Source organism: Sinocyclocheilus anshuiensis, unplaced genomic scaffold (genome assembly GCF_001515605.1).
Source record: "Sinocyclocheilus anshuiensis isolate Anshui unplaced genomic scaffold, SAMN03320099.WGS_v1.1 scaffold1452, whole genome shotgun sequence".
NCBI classification, from domain to species: Eukaryota; Metazoa; Chordata; class Actinopteri; order Cypriniformes; family Cyprinidae; genus Sinocyclocheilus; species Sinocyclocheilus anshuiensis.
This window is the reverse complement of record NW_015544231.1, coordinates 900,525-918,575: the sequence shown is the minus strand read 5'-3', so window position 1 is coordinate 918,575 and position 18,051 is coordinate 900,525. Positions and strand designations below refer to the sequence as shown.

The 18,051-nt window shown below is 40.3% G+C and overlaps 1 protein-coding gene across 1 annotated transcript in view; it reads left to right on the top strand.

Moving 5' to 3' along the window:
- Positions 1 to 1,878: 1,878 nt before the first annotated feature.
- Positions 1,879 to 18,051, top strand: part of LOC107697513 (leucine-rich repeat and fibronectin type-III domain-containing protein 2-like) — a 33,198-nt gene continuing 17,025 nt past the window's right edge. Inside the window, exons 1-2 of the mRNA XM_016498318.1 lie at positions 1,879 to 1,942; positions 9,077 to 9,164. The gene's annotated coding sequence lies outside the window, so the exon portion shown is untranslated. The remainder of the gene's footprint in view (positions 1,943 to 9,076; positions 9,165 to 18,051) is intronic.

Genomic DNA, 18,051 nt, shown 5'->3' with positions numbered 1-18,051 from the left:
GCTGAAAACACCGTGAGCGTCACATGTGCTTCAGTATGTGTGTAGTAAACAAAACTGCATGTCTGCGCCATTCATTCATACAGAGACACGCACAACATGCAGGATTCATATTCAAAAATGACATTTTTAAGGCCCTATGAAATATATTTTCAAATTCAGTTTTATTTGACCAAATTCTGGATTTTCCATTCATTTTCTGGATTCCATTTTAATGGTTTCATTAAATTTTAATAATCAAAAGCATCTCTAATTAATTGACTTTATAAAAAAAAAAAAAGTAACTTTTTTTTCAGAAATACTGTGTTGCTTATTTACATTTTCTGGTGAATAAATTCTGGTAAATATTTTTTTTTTCTGGTAAATATTTCTCAAAGAATAATGTTTTAATAATAATGTTATCATTAGTAGTAGTACTATCATTACATTAAGTAATATAGTTCTGTCAAAGTTTCTTCAATTTAAACCAAACTCTTATTTTGACTAAGTTGCTGTGAAGACCTTTAAGTTTCTGTTATATGATATGACAATGGGTTTTCTCAAAAGTAACAGTAAAATGCTCCTGAAGTGACTCTCAGAGCAGTTCTAGAGATCATATAGTGTAGTAAACAAAACTGCATGTCTGCGCCATTCATTCATACAGAGACACGCACAACATGCAGGATTCATATTCAAATAGTATTTTTGTGGCTTAATATTCACAGACACTAGTCCATATCTGTGATTTAAGTGTATTGAACTACTTTTGATTTATTCATCCAAAATTTTGCAAATTCCATGACATTAAATTCTGTTTTTATGAATGGATTCCTCGATTCCATCTGCGTTTTCCGCCTCACAGAAATCATAGGGCCCTAAGAAAACGATAGTGCCATCATCTAGCTTAATTCAGGTTTGTTCTCATCTGATGATGGTACAGTCGTATTCATGAATTACTGAAAGTTAAGTGTCTTTCAGACCCAAACTAAGCAAACCAGAGACAAGAGTGGCAAGGGAGCCAAACTCCATCAGATGACAGAAATGGAGGAAAACCAGACTCGGTCCGGGGGCCAGTTCTCCTCTGGTCTGAGGGGTGATATTGATGGAGGTGTGTCACACCAGCATTAAGAGGGAAAGGAAGAGTTGTAGTCTGTCCAGCAGGCTGAAATATGAAAGCAGAGCTGCCGTTTAGCCAGTACTAGACGACTGGGTTATCAGTGGCCTTTTAAGAATGATGAACGTCTTTCTGGATAAAACTGGATTTGGGTTCCAGCTGGCCCTGGCATGACGTGTTGATAGCTGGCCATAGGGATCTGTGCTGAGGACTTGTGGAGGTCTTCACCAGCTGTAAACAGGTACGTTGTGGTTGTCACTAGGTGCAGGTCCATCATATAGTCTGAATACGGACCAGATCTGGCTGACTACGGTAACCTCGGGTTAAGGATGAGGCCAATGGACTAACAGAAGTTTAGATGCCATTCCACTCATGATGTAACAATATGCCGGGTGTTTATGGGAAGTATCTGAAATTTTGGACTAATTCAGTAAGGCACTTTCACATGCTGTATTTCAACAAAAACAGCCTGGATCTTATTCCTGACCCACTCACAGTCCAGCAGAACCAGCCCCTGAATGAGCTGCTTGTGCTGTGTCATTTAAAGGACACCTATTATGCAAAATTCGCTTTTACATGGTGTTTGAACATAAATGTGTGTTGGCAGTGTTTGAACACAACCACCCTATAATGATGTAAATCTACCCGCTCCTTTTTTTGTCCCCATTAATCATAAGCAGCGTCTCAGAGCAAGCCGTTCGCAGAATCTGTAAAATGTGACATCACTTTGCACAGGCCCCGCCCACGACTGTTGACAGACACTGCCATATCAGCAGAGACCCCGCCCTGAGTGATCCACACACAGTCCGCCATGTCTATCTTCACACTACACCATTTAAAAACAGCATTCAAGTAAGAAATGTATTCTATTTAAATCTATAGAAGTTATTCAGTCCAGAGCAGTGAGTGATTTTCTGCTTTTATTTTATTGTTTGGGTCTGTATATTTTGCTGCTGTCACTTAATACACAGATCTAATATAAACATGCAATTTCTTTCCCAGCTGCTTAACTTCACAGACAGAACTGACAGTGTTTTTGTAACTTATGCGTTTTTAACAAACGTGTGTGTATTTGACAGTTCAATTGCAATAAGACATGAAAGAGAACTTAGTTTAGTACTCCCATGCCATAAAAGTGGGCGAGGTGAAGCGGCTCATTTGCATTTAAAGAGACATACACGAAACAGCCTGTTTCTGCTTCCACTCAAAATAGGCATTTTCAAAATGACATCAATGATCTGTGGGGTATTTTGAGCTGAAACTTCACAGACATATTCTGGTGACGCTTGAGACTTATATTACATCTGAAAAAAGGGGGCATAATAGGTGCCCTTTAAATGATGTTGTCATCAATCATTTTAGCATATTCACACCTCTGCTCTCTGTCAGACAGGCCGAGCAGGACAGTGAGTTGTTTAATCAGATCTTCAGAGATTTAATGTTTTGTATCTTCAGTTCATCTAAGGCCGTGGCTGAAGAAAGTTGTAGTCTGTGTTCTTATTTCTCTTTCTTTCAGTGCTTGTTCACAGCAGGTGTTTGAATGATTGAAAGAATGCTTCAGGAACATCGTACTAACCTGTAAAGAGCGTTCTACTAACTTTATGGAAACTGGACATTTTTATGTTCTTGGGATGTTACAAATCAACGTTCCTAGAATGTTGAATTTTAAATCAAAATTAAGTTGAAAGAACGTTTGAGGAACATCATACCTTTTAAAAACTTTCCTCTAACTTCAAGAAAACTGGACACTTTTTATGTTCCCAGAACCAACACTGAATATTTGGAGAACGTTCTTGTAACTAAATTCTGTTAGCTGGGATGGAACCATTTAGACAAAAAAGGTTCTTCTATGGCATCGTGAAGCACCTTTATTTTTAAGAGTGTAGGTTAGAGGAACAGATTTTCCTTCACACATGAAGTTCATCAGTGAACAATAACTCGTTTCAGTCTGTTTTTCATACAGGGAATCATATGTCCTCAGATGACCTGCAAAGCAGTACAAGAGTAAATAATGGCAGATTTTGGTTTTTGAGTGAAACGTTCCTTTAATGCTCTCTAATCTGCTTGTGCCGAGGCAAATCACTACAGATTTCCTTTTATTTCAGATGCAACTTTTTGCAACGGCCAGCAGGCATTTAAGTGTCCGAGCCGTCCTCGAATGTCCCACAGCCATCGGAGGTCATGAACTGACATATCGAGTTTCAGATATCAACACATCTTATTTACTTTTTACTAAAATGGTCTGATGATGATTTGTGTGAAACTGTCTAGGTGTTTATTTGGAATGTCTCAAAATGGAGGACGTATCTTTGGATTCTGTAGAACACAAGTCACAAAAAAAGCTTATTTGTGTAGTTTATTATATATTTTGAACACTAGGTGAAGCTGCCAAAACTTCATAGTTATCTTCAGGGTTTGCTGCCGAAGACACACATCCAGTTTTGTAATGATACATGAATGCATTTATAATATAAAACATCTTGCAACAAAATTTAATTTGACAGATGTCCAAGAATGGTTTAATTTGACAGACTGACAAGAACGGTTTAGTCTCTTAATAACGCTGATGTCTGTAAGAAATGTTAAAAATTATTCAATTTACATTGAATAATTTACAGTCAATTTACAAAACTTTGCTATGTACAGTTCTATTGGCAGCCATAGACTGAAAACACCTCTGATAATGTCTGGCTATGCACCTTCAGTTCTTGGCCCCTAATCAACAATGTATTATATTAGCAATGCTGGGGAGTCGCTTACTAAAAGTATGTTGCTGCTAAATATAATTTTCAGTAGCGTGTCAGCAGCTGTCATGTGCAAGTGACCGTTTTTCTGGGAAGTGTCAACTTTTATGAAAGAAATGGTGAGATAATTTTCATTTTTGGATGTAGTGTCTCTTTAAATTGATTTAATTCAAATCTAATAAAAATGTCAATAATATTTAATGTGAATCATTCTGAATTTGCAAAAAAAAAAATTTGGAAAATTTTAATTCAACCAGAAACATATGAATCATGAATTGAATCAGGTCTCACCAACCACTGCAAGTGAATGAAATGAATAATGAAATGAATATTATTATTATATGATTAAATGCAATAATAGCGCCATAAATGATTATGATTACAGATTCTAAATGAATAAAGAACACACAACACAGCAGAGATGCATATTCGCTCTCCTGAAGAAGAGGTTCACAGTCTGTTTGACTCATCTGCCGCCCACCGTTATGACACACTGTCCTGTGAAATGGAAATGTGTGTGTTAGATGTCAGTTATGGACCGCTCTGTGGGCTCCTGACGGGGTAATCGGCTCAAATGAAACTCCACCAATGTAAGTCCCCTTGAAGCTGAAGGTAGCTTGGGTCGTGCCCTTCTCTCAGTGAAGTTCTCCTCTGGTGTTTCACAACGGTGTCTGTTGGCACACAAACACATTTGTCACTGTAAGTGATGTTACTGATGGCGGTTCCTCGTGCCACAGCGCACATCATCTGCTGTAGGGACCTCTAACACTGCCAAGTTCAGTTCACCTGTGTCTGCAAGCCTTGTGTGTCAGAAAACCTCAGCAGTTGATTTAGCTGGTTATTTTGTGTTGTGACGTGTCTGCAATTTATTGGAATTGGAAGGAGGAATTCAACAGTCACGCAACAGATGAACTTCATTAGTCTAACATACAGCAGTAACAATATAAATAATTTATTACATGTCTACTTTAGATGAATTGTCTATTTATTCAATGATATGAATACAGTTTTATCAACTGATTTTTGCCACCATAAATAAAAATTGACATTAACTGTTGGAGTGAGAAGATACAAAGCTTGTTGTGATGGGAGCTGGAGCTGAAGGCTCTGAGCCCAGTAAACATGCATTCACTCGCAGCAGGAGTGCTTGTGTTCTCCCACCTGGATGCAGCTAGTGCCACTAAATCCTGTTTAAACATGGAAGTCCCTGAAATTAGATTCATTCTAGATCAATGAACCCTCTGTGCTCGGCATTAATCACAGCGCATCCCCCTCATAACACACGCCACGGTGTCACGGGGCTGATTCTGACGCACTCTTCTTTCCTTGATTTCTCCTGCTCTGTCCTGCTTTAACTTTACAGATTTCTGTCATTCAGAAAGTGTGCATCTGATGGGAAACAGCGGGACTGTAGCCGCTCATGTAAGCCCCTCATTTACGTTCCACCGTGGAAAACTTCTCTTCTGATAGTTTACATTTATAATAAATGCATTTCATTCACAACAAGAGTGCTGTAACTTAAGTAGGACATTCTTTATATGTAATATTTCATAATTACTGTCTTATTGTCTTTGAAATATGATAAAAGTGTTCTGGCAAATACTGTCAAGCATTTGTGGTCAAATGTACATTAATGTCATTTCTGTTGAAACTTGTATGTCAAACACACATTTGTAATGATGAAGTTGTAACTTAAAATCTATTCATTGTAATATTAGACACACTACAGTTAAAATGATAATCAAGTGCTTCTTTACTTGTGCTTTATTATGTTGGTCAACACATCAAAATAAGTGTACTTTAAAGCAGTAGAGAATACACTTAAAACAATTATTTAAAATGTACTTTAAAATAAAACTTAAATTGACATTACAAAGTGCATTTTTTAGAAGTGTGTACGTTAAGAAATGTAGTCATGAAAGTGAACTTTTTTTTTTATTTCATTAATATTGTATTATCTGCAAGTAAAGTTTTTAAAAAATACATCACAACAAGTGCACATTCAGTACTGTTAAGAGCACTTCTGGTGCACACAGAGCTCAAAACTCTTCACAGTAATGGACTGAGTTGAGATTCGATGTGTTGATGCTGACAGTCTAGTAGTTAGTGCAATGACATATAATGCAACTGCACCAAGTCCCAACTCAGGGTCCTGTGCCAGTCCTGTTCCTAACCCCATGCTTTCCTGTCATTCTCGGCTGTCCTGTCCACTAAAAGCATGAAAAACCAAACTCGGCCCAGCAGAAACCCAGCCTCCAGTATGGCTAAAGCCAAAGCTGTGCTTCTCCAGGTTGATTCTGTGACACTTGCTGTCATCAGTGACAAGTGATTATATTGGACACCAGAGATGAGCAGCATCAGTCTGATTAATATCAGCAATCGGTTTTTTTTGTTTTTTTTTAATGTCCGCCACGTAAACTTTCAAGGTGGAGTGGGTCAACCCTGCGGAGAAATGGGCCAGCAGGAACTCCAGCACTGAACCAACCGGGCAGTTAACTGGGTTGAGCTGGTGGTCTCCGCACCAAGAAGTGAAAAGCTTCCACTTCAAGGCATACAGTTTCCTCGTTGAGGGTGCTCTGGACTGGAGAATGATCTCAACAACCTCAGTTGAGAGACCGGAAGCTATGAGTTGTGCCCCCTCAGGGGCCACACCCACAGTTTCCAGAGCTCCAGGCGGGGGTGAAAGAGGGTGCCCCCCGCCTGAGAGAGGAGGTCCCTCCTGACGGGAATCTCCCACGGAGAGCTGTCGAGAAGGGACACCAGGTCCCAGAACCATACTCGGCCCGGCCAGAACGGGGCCACTAGCAGCAGACGGACCCCGTCCCTGCGCACTCTCTCCAGAACTCCCGGGAGCAGAGCGAGCAGGGGAAAAGCGTACAGACAAAGCCTCAGCCAAGTCTATAGCATCCAGTCCGAGAGGAGCTGGATGAGTCAGAGAGAACCAGAGGGGACAGTGTGAGGTCTCCTGAGTCACAAACAGATCCACCTGAGCCTGGCCAAACACTCTCCAGATCTGTTCCACCACCTCCCTTCTCCGGGCCTCAGCCCCTGCCTCGACAGGGTTCAATTCAATTCAATTCAATTCAAGTTTATTTGTATAGCACTTTTCATGATACAAATCGTTGCAAAGCAGCTTTACAGGAAATTAAGTTTCTACAATATATTTAGTAGTAGCTTGTCAGTGGTGACTATGTCAAATTGATGTACATATGGCAGAAACGTACGGTAAAATTCAGTTAATGACGTAATCAAACAGATGATGAACACTATTAACAGCAATGATTATATGTTGCAATCAAACTTGTAGCACAATTTGGTAGTTTATGTTGTTTGAGGGTTGGCATCATCTGAGGTTTGCATCATCTCTTCTCCAGTGTTCGGTCATCTCAGGTCTTTGTAAGGGCTGGATCCAGACTGAAGCTGTCAATCCCGTGGCAGAAACAGAGAAACAGGATGAGAGAGAGAGAGACAGGATGTCTGCTCCCTGACTGAGATGCCCAGGGATATGAACTGCTCTCAGGGAGAGGAGTTTCCCTTGGGCCCACACAAGGATCTGGTGTGCCGGCCTGTAAAGGGGGCGCGAATGCAGACCTCCCTGGTGGTTAATATAAGAGACCACCGCTGTGTTGTCGGTGCGCACCAACACATGTGGCCTCTTAGGTCCGGCAGAAAGTGTTTCAGTGCCTGAAACACGGCCAGCATCTCCAGGCAGTAGATGTGCCACATGAGATGGCAGCTGCTCCACAGACCACGAGCTGAGCGGCCACTCATGACCGCTCCCCAACCGGTGAGGGATGCATCCGTCGTTAGCATTACACGACGACAAGGAGCTCCCAGCACCGGGCCCTGAGACAAGAACCAAGGTTTCTTCCACATGTATAAGGCACGTAAGCATCACTGCGTGACCTTGATCATGTGAAGCGGATTTGAAACCCCTTGGTCTTGAGTCACCTCTGTAGGGGTTTCATGTACAGCAGGCCAAAAGGTATCACGTTGGACGCAACTGCCATCAGACCCAACAGTCTCTGAAACTGTATGACAGTGAGTGACAGGCCTTCTCTTACTCTCGCGACTGCCGTGAGGATCGACTCGATCCGAGCAGGAGACAGACTTGTTTGAGCGTGAGCATCCTGAACTTCAGTCGCATGAGCGTTTCAACTGACGCAGATCTAAAATGGGACACAACCCTCCATCCTTTTTCGGAACAATGAAGTACCGGCTGTAGAACCCAGACTCTCTGTCGAGAGGAGGGACCACCTCGATGGCCTCCTTCCTCAAGAGAGTGTTTACTTCTTTTTCTAAGAAGAGAGTCTTCCGGGAGTTAAGTGTACACGTGGAAAAATGCTTGCAATGCGGGCAGTTACCTTCTTTGAGAGCTGACTCAGTGTACTTCGCTCCCAAACAACACATAAACTGTGTGTAGTGCGCGCAGGGAGGAACACACAGTTTATAATGCTGTTTGCCCTTGCTCTTATCTTTAGCCTTTGGCGTGGCTTTATAGAAGTGTTGGACAGACAACAATAAACATAACTGAGACACACAGAGCGCTTGCTGAATGACAGAAGCTGCCGCTGTATCCGCCGCATGAGCTTTTAAGCTCCCTGGTCTCTATGTCACCCCGGCCGTGACGTATCGCCCATCCATTGGACTGATTACACACGTGATTCAGAGTGTGGTCAGGCCGAAGGCATTCCCAAAGAGTTTCGACGCAGCTCAAGTTCCTGAAGGGGAACCAACAACTTTTATTTATGACATGTAGTGCAGTAAAAAGTAAGACATTATGCTTTGGGATGTAGTGAAGTAATGTTTTACAAAGAAAAACACTCTGATAAGCTAAAGATACTTTTTAAATTTACTTGAGCAAAGTAAAAATACTTCACTACTGTCCACCTCTGGCAAGGGACCATGCTAATCTTCTCTGTATCTATCCAATTTTGGTATATGTGTTATCTCACACAACACATCAGCACTCATTCTTGACTTACAGCAGCATCAGGGTTTTGTGTGCTGTTTACAATTGATTTATCACATGAACCAGCTTAGAAATATGTTATATACAACGAGTTATATCAAAAGTAATTTCTTTAAAGTGAATGCATGTAATCCTGTCCTCCGACCCGTATGAAAATCTGCTGCCATCACACAGAGTTGCTGAGGCTGAGGTCATGTGGTGTGTCTGGTCTTTCTGGGTCCTCTCAGCATCACAGAAAGCTGATCGTGTGTGACGTTCTCCTCTCCTCAGGTGTGTCATCAGCCTCCAGCGGCCGACGGGAGGATGGTGGGACGTTATTGACGGGCTGAACCTATGGCAGAGCAGCAGCGAGACTCAGGTGAGAAAACCAGCGCAGCTTCATCACACTAGACATCAGATGCTTTACGGCCACTCTGATTGATAATGCACTGTATTCAAATAAAGAAAACGTCACTCATTCACTCTTAGCAGCCACAGAGTTGTTCCTGAAACACTACGTAATGTTTCAATAGCATATTTAAACAAAATATTGTTTATAATATTTCATAAATAGACTTTTATTGGACCTGAGTTTGTGTGCCGGCTCTTGCACTAATGGGTGGCAGACTGTTGGAGTCATGAATATTAATCGTATTGTCTTTGTTCACTCAAAGTGATTTGCCGAAATCAAACGGGCTGATGGGATATACGGCTTAGTCCCGCCCGCTGACGACGCCTCTGCTTGGTCTTAAAGCCTGCGCTTTATGAGTGTTACGTTACAAAACTGCTGCTGGGATTTTAAATATCACCATCCCAACACTGACATGTCTGTGTGTGAGAGAGGTCTGCAGGTTTTGTTATTGTTGTTGAGTCGAGTGTGATGTGGTTTATGAATCATTATTAGTATCACAATGAGTCAGTGAAGCTGACTGTTTTTTGACTGTTTACTTTTGACTTTGTTCTGCAAATTCTGTTATTATGCAGTAAATATTCACAAGTAATCGTGCTCCTGCAATGACTGACACTGATCACGTTACGTAATGATGGTTGATCTCTGTGAGATCCTGCTGTGCTTTATAAAGCTGCTCACTGAAGGGGCCCGATTTCAGACCTCCCTGCAAACAAGCCCTTTACGGGCCCACTTAGGGCTGCCAGTGCAGGGCTCCTGAGAATTTGCTCATTGGCAAAACGTTGGCCCCTTAGCACTGGCCCTGCACGGGCAGCCCTCACTTAGCCTCCAGGAAGCCTTAGCGCTGTTTTATTGAAAATAATAAAGTTTGAAGTCACCGTTATGGAGGTAAGCGCTTGCTTTAGTTGGGCTCTTGACCCTTGACTGTTTAATTTAAGTTTTTCTCAGGCTGCTGTAGCTGTGTTTCTGAAGCACATTTGTTATAGCAAAAGTTGTGGGAGGAAAAACGAATTACCTAATTTAACCCAGAGCTTGGGCTCTGAGAACATTATTTAGATTGAATTCTTTCACAATATAGTTGCTGCAGTATACAACTGCATGAAATTTTGTCCTGCTTTATTATTTTGAATGTTTTAAAGCTTTTGTGCAGAAATTATTTGGGTGGTTTCATGTAGACACACAGATATTGAGATTCAGCGTATGAACCTCAACAATGGTGACAATCAACAAAATATTCAGAACTCTGAACATCAGAAAATTGAAGTTGATTGTCACCATTGTTGAGGTTCATACGCTGAATCTGTGTGAGCCTGTCTAAATAATTTCTGCATAATGACTAAAAACATTCAGAATAAAGCAGAACAAAATTTCATGCAGAGGTATTCCAGGGCTACTATAAAGTGAAATTATTAAATCTAAATAATGTCCTCACAGATCAAGCACTGGATGAGATCAGTGAATTAGGATACTACACAATGATTAAATCATCAATGAATAACCATTACCATCTGATCAGTTTGTCTTCTTACAACTTCTGCTATAACAAATGTGCTTCAAAAACACACAGTTAGGGCAGTCAAAGAAACATTCAAGTTAAGAAGTCAAGGGTCAAGAGCCCAACTAGTGCTAAGGGGCCAACGTATTGCCAATGAGCAAATTCTCAGGGGCCCTGCGCTGGCAGCCCGTAAAGGGCCAGCGCAGGCTTGTTCGCAGGGATGCTCATGAAGAGATCGTGTTTACAGGAGCTCAGCCTACACTCTCTGAGCATGTAAACTCACTTATCATGTTAGTTAAGGTTTCTGTGCATGGCTGATTTCACTCAAAGTGAAGAATGCGTGCGTGTGTGAGAGACAGAAAGACAGCAAAAGAGAGAAGTGTTATATATTTCCTCTTTGCACATCATCTGATCGTCACCTGGCAAATAAAAGGCCAATTGTTACTGCTAACAGATGACAGGCCCTTCAGGATTTCATGGACATTTTCATGATTTTTGTTGCTCAAAATGGGGTGATACTTTCACATTTTTTGTGTTTGTTTTGTTTTGCAGTCAATAGAGTAGTAAAAATATTAAACACTACCCTGCCCATTGCTCAAATCTTCTGATGCTCCGTATGGCCAGTCCAACCATGTTCATTTTATTCAATGCAGTTGACTCCAGTACAGCAGCAAGCCAGTTGAACATCTGTTGATCAGTTTATTTGGGCTCAGAATTATGGATTTTGATTTGCTAATGTTATTTTGTGTGTACAACATTCGTGGAAATGAGACAAAAGCCAAAGCTGCTGCAAATCAAGTGCCGTTTGGTTGAATGTGCTTAAATTCTGGAGAGACATGACATGTTATGTGACATGTGGCCAAGTATGGTTACCCATACTCGGAATTAGTGCTCTGCATTTAACCCACACCAGTGAACACACACACCGTGAACACACACCCGGAGCAGTGGGCAGCCATTTATGCTGCGGCGCCCGGGGAAAAGACTGAGATGAGGTCAGTGAAAAGAAAGCGTGATGCTGCAGTTGTTAGATGGAAAAGAGGTTTTATGATCCGTCCCTCCGAGGACAGCAGAGGACTTCAGTGTCACGCTCCCGACTGCTGGGGTCCAGTTATATTAAATTCAGGCCGGCATGAAAGCACTCTAAAGGCTAATGTGTCAAATGAGGCTTTTATGGTCTAAGGCCTGATTCCCTGCAGATGTCAGGGTTCATTCTTCCAGATTCCCTGTCTGCAGATGCGGGGCAGGCAGCAGTGGGACCCTGAGGGATGAGCATTTAAATAATTAGACATTTTCATCTTAAAATGATGCAGAGCAACCCTCTTTGTGGCGTCCTGTCTTGTTTGAGAACTTGTTTATGCTCTTGATGCCACTGCTTCAGATTCGATTGCACTGCACTGATTCGCCGTGTCCCAAATTTTAATTCCTGAAAATGAAGAGGACATACAAATAAATCAGGATGCTTTTGTCCAATTTCAGTTTTATTTCACTCTGTTATTTGAAAGATGAATTATTTGTAATATCCAGGCTTCAGCGTGTTTTGAATAGTGCTAGCGATTGTTAATATGGGCTGAAATGCGAAAGGTGTAAATGCAGCACTTGACAGCACTATCCACACTGAGTGCGTTCACATGGGCAACAATACTCAGATTTTAACATGATCAAGACAATACTCTGATTAAGAATCTACCATGTAAACAGAGATTTTTGATTACCTTAATCCGACTAAAGTCATACTCGAAGTAAACACAAACCGAATTAAGACATGTGGAGTATTTCTATTATTGAAGTGCAGTATAGACACGTACACACCTTAATCACATTATTACCGTTGTGTAGGACTTTTCACCACATTTTGCGACAGGAGACACACACGGCAGTGGTCAACCGTTTGACGGCAAACAAAAGAGCATGGCTTCAACAACCCCGTCGTCTGTTTGCATGTACAGCATGACAAATAATTAACTGCACTTGAAGCTTTCAGTAAATTAAAAATGAAACACCCAAAACTGTAAATGGCATCATAACGAAGACGAACTATATGTTGATACGTGAAATTCTGGAAGGGACGTTGGATGGCGTGGATTGTCTTATTCAGAATAAGGTAAATAATTAGATTACTGATGTCCATGTAAATGTAGTCACCATGAGATGTAATGTGTTGATGGATCATGGGGAATCTTACATTAAATCCCAGGTGAAAATGCACCCAAAATGCCTTTTGAACAGATCATTGAAACCACATTCGGAGGTCGTCTGTGACAGATCGCAGCCACTTTTGAATGTAATAGGCTTTTGAATGATCCATCAGTGATGACTGGCCTTTTGCACATGTAAGTGCCTTTGGATCTCCTTTACCCACATTGGAGACCAATGGAATGAAAGTCTAAGGCTGATGATACACAGGCAACTTTGGTTAATATTGCCATCAACGGGCAACCAGGTGAGACACACGCCCCACGACTGATCTAAAGTATACAGATAGAATTTTGTGAAAGTGCCCAAGCAACATTGCTCAAAAACAATTGCCCCGTGTATCATCAGCCTAAAAATATCGGGCACAAAATGTATGTTAATGGCAGGTGTACTGTAAAGCGGGCCAGCTTCTGATCGATTATCCGCCCTGGGCTCGTCACATATATGTGAGATGACCATGATCATTGAGCAGAATGTGCACTTTAGATTTCAGTCTCCAATCGGCTGGATTTTAAGCAAATCCAGAAAAGCTCTCTCCAGTGCTGTAGTGTGATCACTCACTGAGAGTAGATCCTGCACTGCAAAAAAAAAAAAGGGCTTAGTATTTTTAGTTTAAGGCTTAGTATTCTTACTTGGTATTTTTGTCTTGTTTCTAGTCAGAATATCTAAAATATTTTAAATCAAGAAGTTTTTACTACATAAGCAAAATGATGCAAGATATTTAGTGTTGTTTCCTGGGGGAAAGAAATCTAAATTAAGTGCATTGTGCTTAAAACAAGTAAAATTATCTGCCAGTAGGGTAAGAAAAATAACCTCTTTTAAGAGTATTTTACTTACCCCCACTGGCAGATAATTTTACTTGTTTTAAGCACAATGCACTTAATTTAGAAATTTTCTTCAGTAAATTTTAAAAACATTTTCATAAGCAAAATGATGCAAGATATTTAGTGTTGTTTCCTGGGGGAAAGAAATCTAAATTAAGTGCATTGTGCTTAAAACAAGTAAAATTATCTGCCAGTAGGGTAAGAAAAATAACCTCTTTTAAGAGTATTTTACTTATCCCCACTGGCAGATAATTTTACTTGTTTTAAGCACAATGCACTTCATTTAGAAATTTTCTTCAGTAAATTTTAAAAACATTTAGCTTATCTAGTAAATGCATCTTGATTTAAAAATTAGGCAAAAATACAAAGTAAGACAAGCCTTTTTTTCTTTTTTTTTTTGCAGTGTGAAAACCTGTGAAGTATAAATGCATCTGGAGGCTTTTACATCATGGCCATGAGTTGAGAGACTACTGAATTTACATTTATTCATTTGGCAGACATTTTGATCCAAAGCAACTTCCAATTCACCGTGAGAAATAAATTACATTGGCATGCCAGGGAATCGAACCCAAGACATTAGCATTGCTAGTACCATGCCATGCTGCTAGCTGAGCTACAGGAGCTAATGCTTTATAGTTTTTCTAGTGATCATGTTCCTGTGTCATGTTTATATATATATATATATTTGTTACGGCCATTTTAATAGACTGCGAGGCGAACGAGTGGTGGTAACGGGAGTCCGACCACAACCAACAGATCACCAAAGACAAATAACAGTTTTAAATAATTTATTAAATAAGAGTGAAATGAATGAAAGGAGCTTTAGCTTCAGAGAGGCCCAAGGCCAAAATAATAAACAAAACCACTAATAAAATAAAGAGAAGATTTAGATGGCCTAATTATAAAGAAAAGAAAAGTACAAATGAACTTCCCTAACTCCCTAAACAAAAACACATCGCAAAATTAGGTCAAAGTAAATGGCAGACCCCTCCTACGCTCCCAGGATTTTCTTAGAATATACAGAATAAATCACATGTAGGAAGAACCATGAACAATAACCACAAAGCTGTTGGTGATCTGTTGATGGAGACGGAATCCGGAGCTCCTCACGCCACAGAAGCAAACGCCAAAGTGAGCTCCCATGGGTTGGTAGCGCCGCCCTTTTTAAAGTCATCCGCTTCAGGATCCACCAATCACGTTCCTTGATGAACAGCCAATACCTGCACACACGCACCAGTACACAAAACAAGAACCACACAAAAATAACAATGCCGGGGATCGTAACAATTAATTTGCCTTTATAAATTTTACTTAGTAGGGACACCGTTTAATACACGATTGAGTGCGAGTTTAAGCTTGTTGCTCTTGATTTTACTGGCTGGTCACCCAAAGCACTGGTGCACAGACATTTTGGGAGGCAGATGCTCAAGTGAAACAAAGGAAGAACACCCCTCCCAAAAATATTCATAAAAAACAAAGTTACATACTGTTGAACATTTAAGTTTTTCCCGTGATTAACACCATTCAATATAGTGCTATGTCAAAATCAGTATCAAAAAAATCCAGCTTACCATTTATCAAAATCCATTTACACTGCAATTTCAATTACCTAAGTAATCTCATTAGATTAATGTTCTTAATATAACATTTTGAATATAGAAATATGAAATGTTGGGAAAATGAAATAATATTATTATTTATATGAAACAACATGTGACATTTCTTAATGAATTAATCACAGAATCACTCATTCCATTTTGTTCAAACTGGCTGATTCATTCATGAGTGAAACAAGCGATCACTGACTTAATGGATGGGTCACTGATTCGCTCACTCACGCAATTTGTTAAAAAAAGCTTTATCATCCAAGAGCAAAACAGCACTCTCTATTGCTAGAAGGTGCCATTATTCACAAATATTTCTGTGGCTATTAATTGTCAACCGTGTTTGTGACAGTTATAGTCTGTTTTTCTTCTTAAGTATGCGATTTGTGGTGCAGTTTGCACTATTGACCGCACTTAGGACCGGCCCATTAACTGAAGTATTAAGCTTCACTAATTAGAGACTCTAGTTAGGGAAAGTGCCTCTGCCTCTCTTTCATGGTCTGAAGGTGATGAGGTGCCTGTGCACAGACAAGTGTCTCACCTCTAGCTGAGCATGTTAATGAGCTTGCAGGGGAAAACCTGTAATGTCAGTTGGCTTTACACTAGTCCTCTAAAAGCCATTGCCCTTAGATCACCCATTAATGTCATGGTCTTACCAGAGATACTCAAGCCCTCCCAACCTTACAGCCACACAGAGTGTGTGAAACACATTGCGTGCCCAGTGTTTCGTGAACTGCATGGAAATTGTTCATTAATTGACTTTGTTTGCAGGCCAGGACTTAAAGGGTTAGTTCACCCAAAAATGAAAATTCTGTCATTAATTACTCACCCTCATGTTGCTCCAAACCCGTAAGAGCTTCGTTCATCTTCGGAACACAAATTAAGATATTTCTGATGGAATCTGAGAGCTCTCTGACCCTCCCATAGACAGCAACGCAACTGTAATGTTCCCAGGTCCAGAAGCGTAGCAAGGACATCGGTAAAACTGTCCATGTGACATCAGTGGCTCAACTTCAGTTTTGCAAAGCTACGAGAATACTTTTTGTGCACAAAGAAAACAAAAATAACATAATTTATTTAACAATTCTTCTCCCCCGAGTTACGTCTTCCACCATTTTGGAGAGTACCCAAGAACATAATCAGCGTTGTTTACATTCGGGGGGGAAAGCGTGCGCATGAACAGAATCGGCATAAGCGGCGTTGTTTACGCTAAGGGGAAAGCATGCGTATGCATTGTGATACTCTCCAAAATGGCGGAAGACAGTAACTCGGGGGAGTTATTTTTGTTTTCTTTGTGCACAAAACGTATTCTCGTAGCTTTGCAAAATTTAAATTGAGCATGTCACATGGACTGTTTTACCGATGTCCTTGCTACGTTTCTGGATCTGAGAACATTACAGTTGCTTTGCTGTCTATGGGAGGGTCAGAGAGCTCTCCGATTTCATCAAAAATATCTTAATTTGTGTTCCGAAGATGAACGAAGGCCTTACGAGTTTGAAACGACATGAGGGTGAGTAATTAATGACAGAATTTTCATTTTTGGGTGAACTAACCCTTTAAGTCCTGGCCTGCAAACAAAGTCAATTAATGAACAATTTCCATGCAGTTCACGAAACACTGGGCACGCAATGTGTTTCACACACTCAGCCCTCCCTACACCTACCCTAACCCTACCCGATACTTTATTTTCAACTTTTTGATTATTTCCTTAATTTTTATTGAAAATAAATGCCTTTACGATGTGATATGAGATTTTAAATGGGAGAAAAAAAAAGTTCGGCAGAAGGCGGGATTGAACCCAGGTCGATCGCGTCAAAAAGCCAATGACATACACTTATCCATCTGTGCCACTGGAGCTGTTTTCTGAATTGTTGTTGTGCTTTCTGAATTGTTATTTTGTTTTTTAGACTTGCATTTGCATTTGTAATTTGTTATTTTGTTTTCAGAATTGTGATTTGTTTTGCACTTCTCGGCCACCGTAGGAATGACATGAGGGTGAGTAATTAATTACAGAATTTTCATTTTGGGGTGAACTAATGTTTTTACTAATGCATCAAAATTAGCAACTGCTGCTTCGGTCTCTTTTTTTCTTGACAAGAATTGCATTTATTTAAATGCAGAACATGTTTACTAGCACACCAAATGGGAAACTTTTCAGACGCACACTCCACTTTGCCTCAGCAGCAGGCGAAAACAGTGCAGATGATGAGGAGCTTCAGTAGAATATCAGTGAACTGCGGGTCAGATGAGATGTTGTCTGGCCATATGTTAGTAATATAAGATTTTCCTCTCCTGTTAGTCGTTATACTGTGCTCGTAACGATATACACAAATACGGCGGCGCACTGTAGCCTGTATCGTTTCATATTAAAGCGCGAATGAAACTACGAGCATGCATGTCAGATCAGTGTCATGTTCAGCAGCAGCCCTTAAAGTAATAGCAGCAAAATAATCTAATAACCAGCTGCTGTGATGTCTGTTCATCAAAGAACAAAAGAAAAAAGAGGAAATCAATAACTATTGTAGATTTAAGGATTCATCTATATTTAATTTAAAATTTAGTTTTTGATAACTATTTAGTTTCTGTATATTTCCTACTAGCTGAAGGGCAGCTAAATATGACATTTATTATAATGGGTTTATGTGAAGATTGTTTTAAGTTTACTTATTACATGGCTCTGTGGAATACTTGATTCTGATTGGTCAGTCGCGACATTCCGAGGTATGTTATCCCTCGAT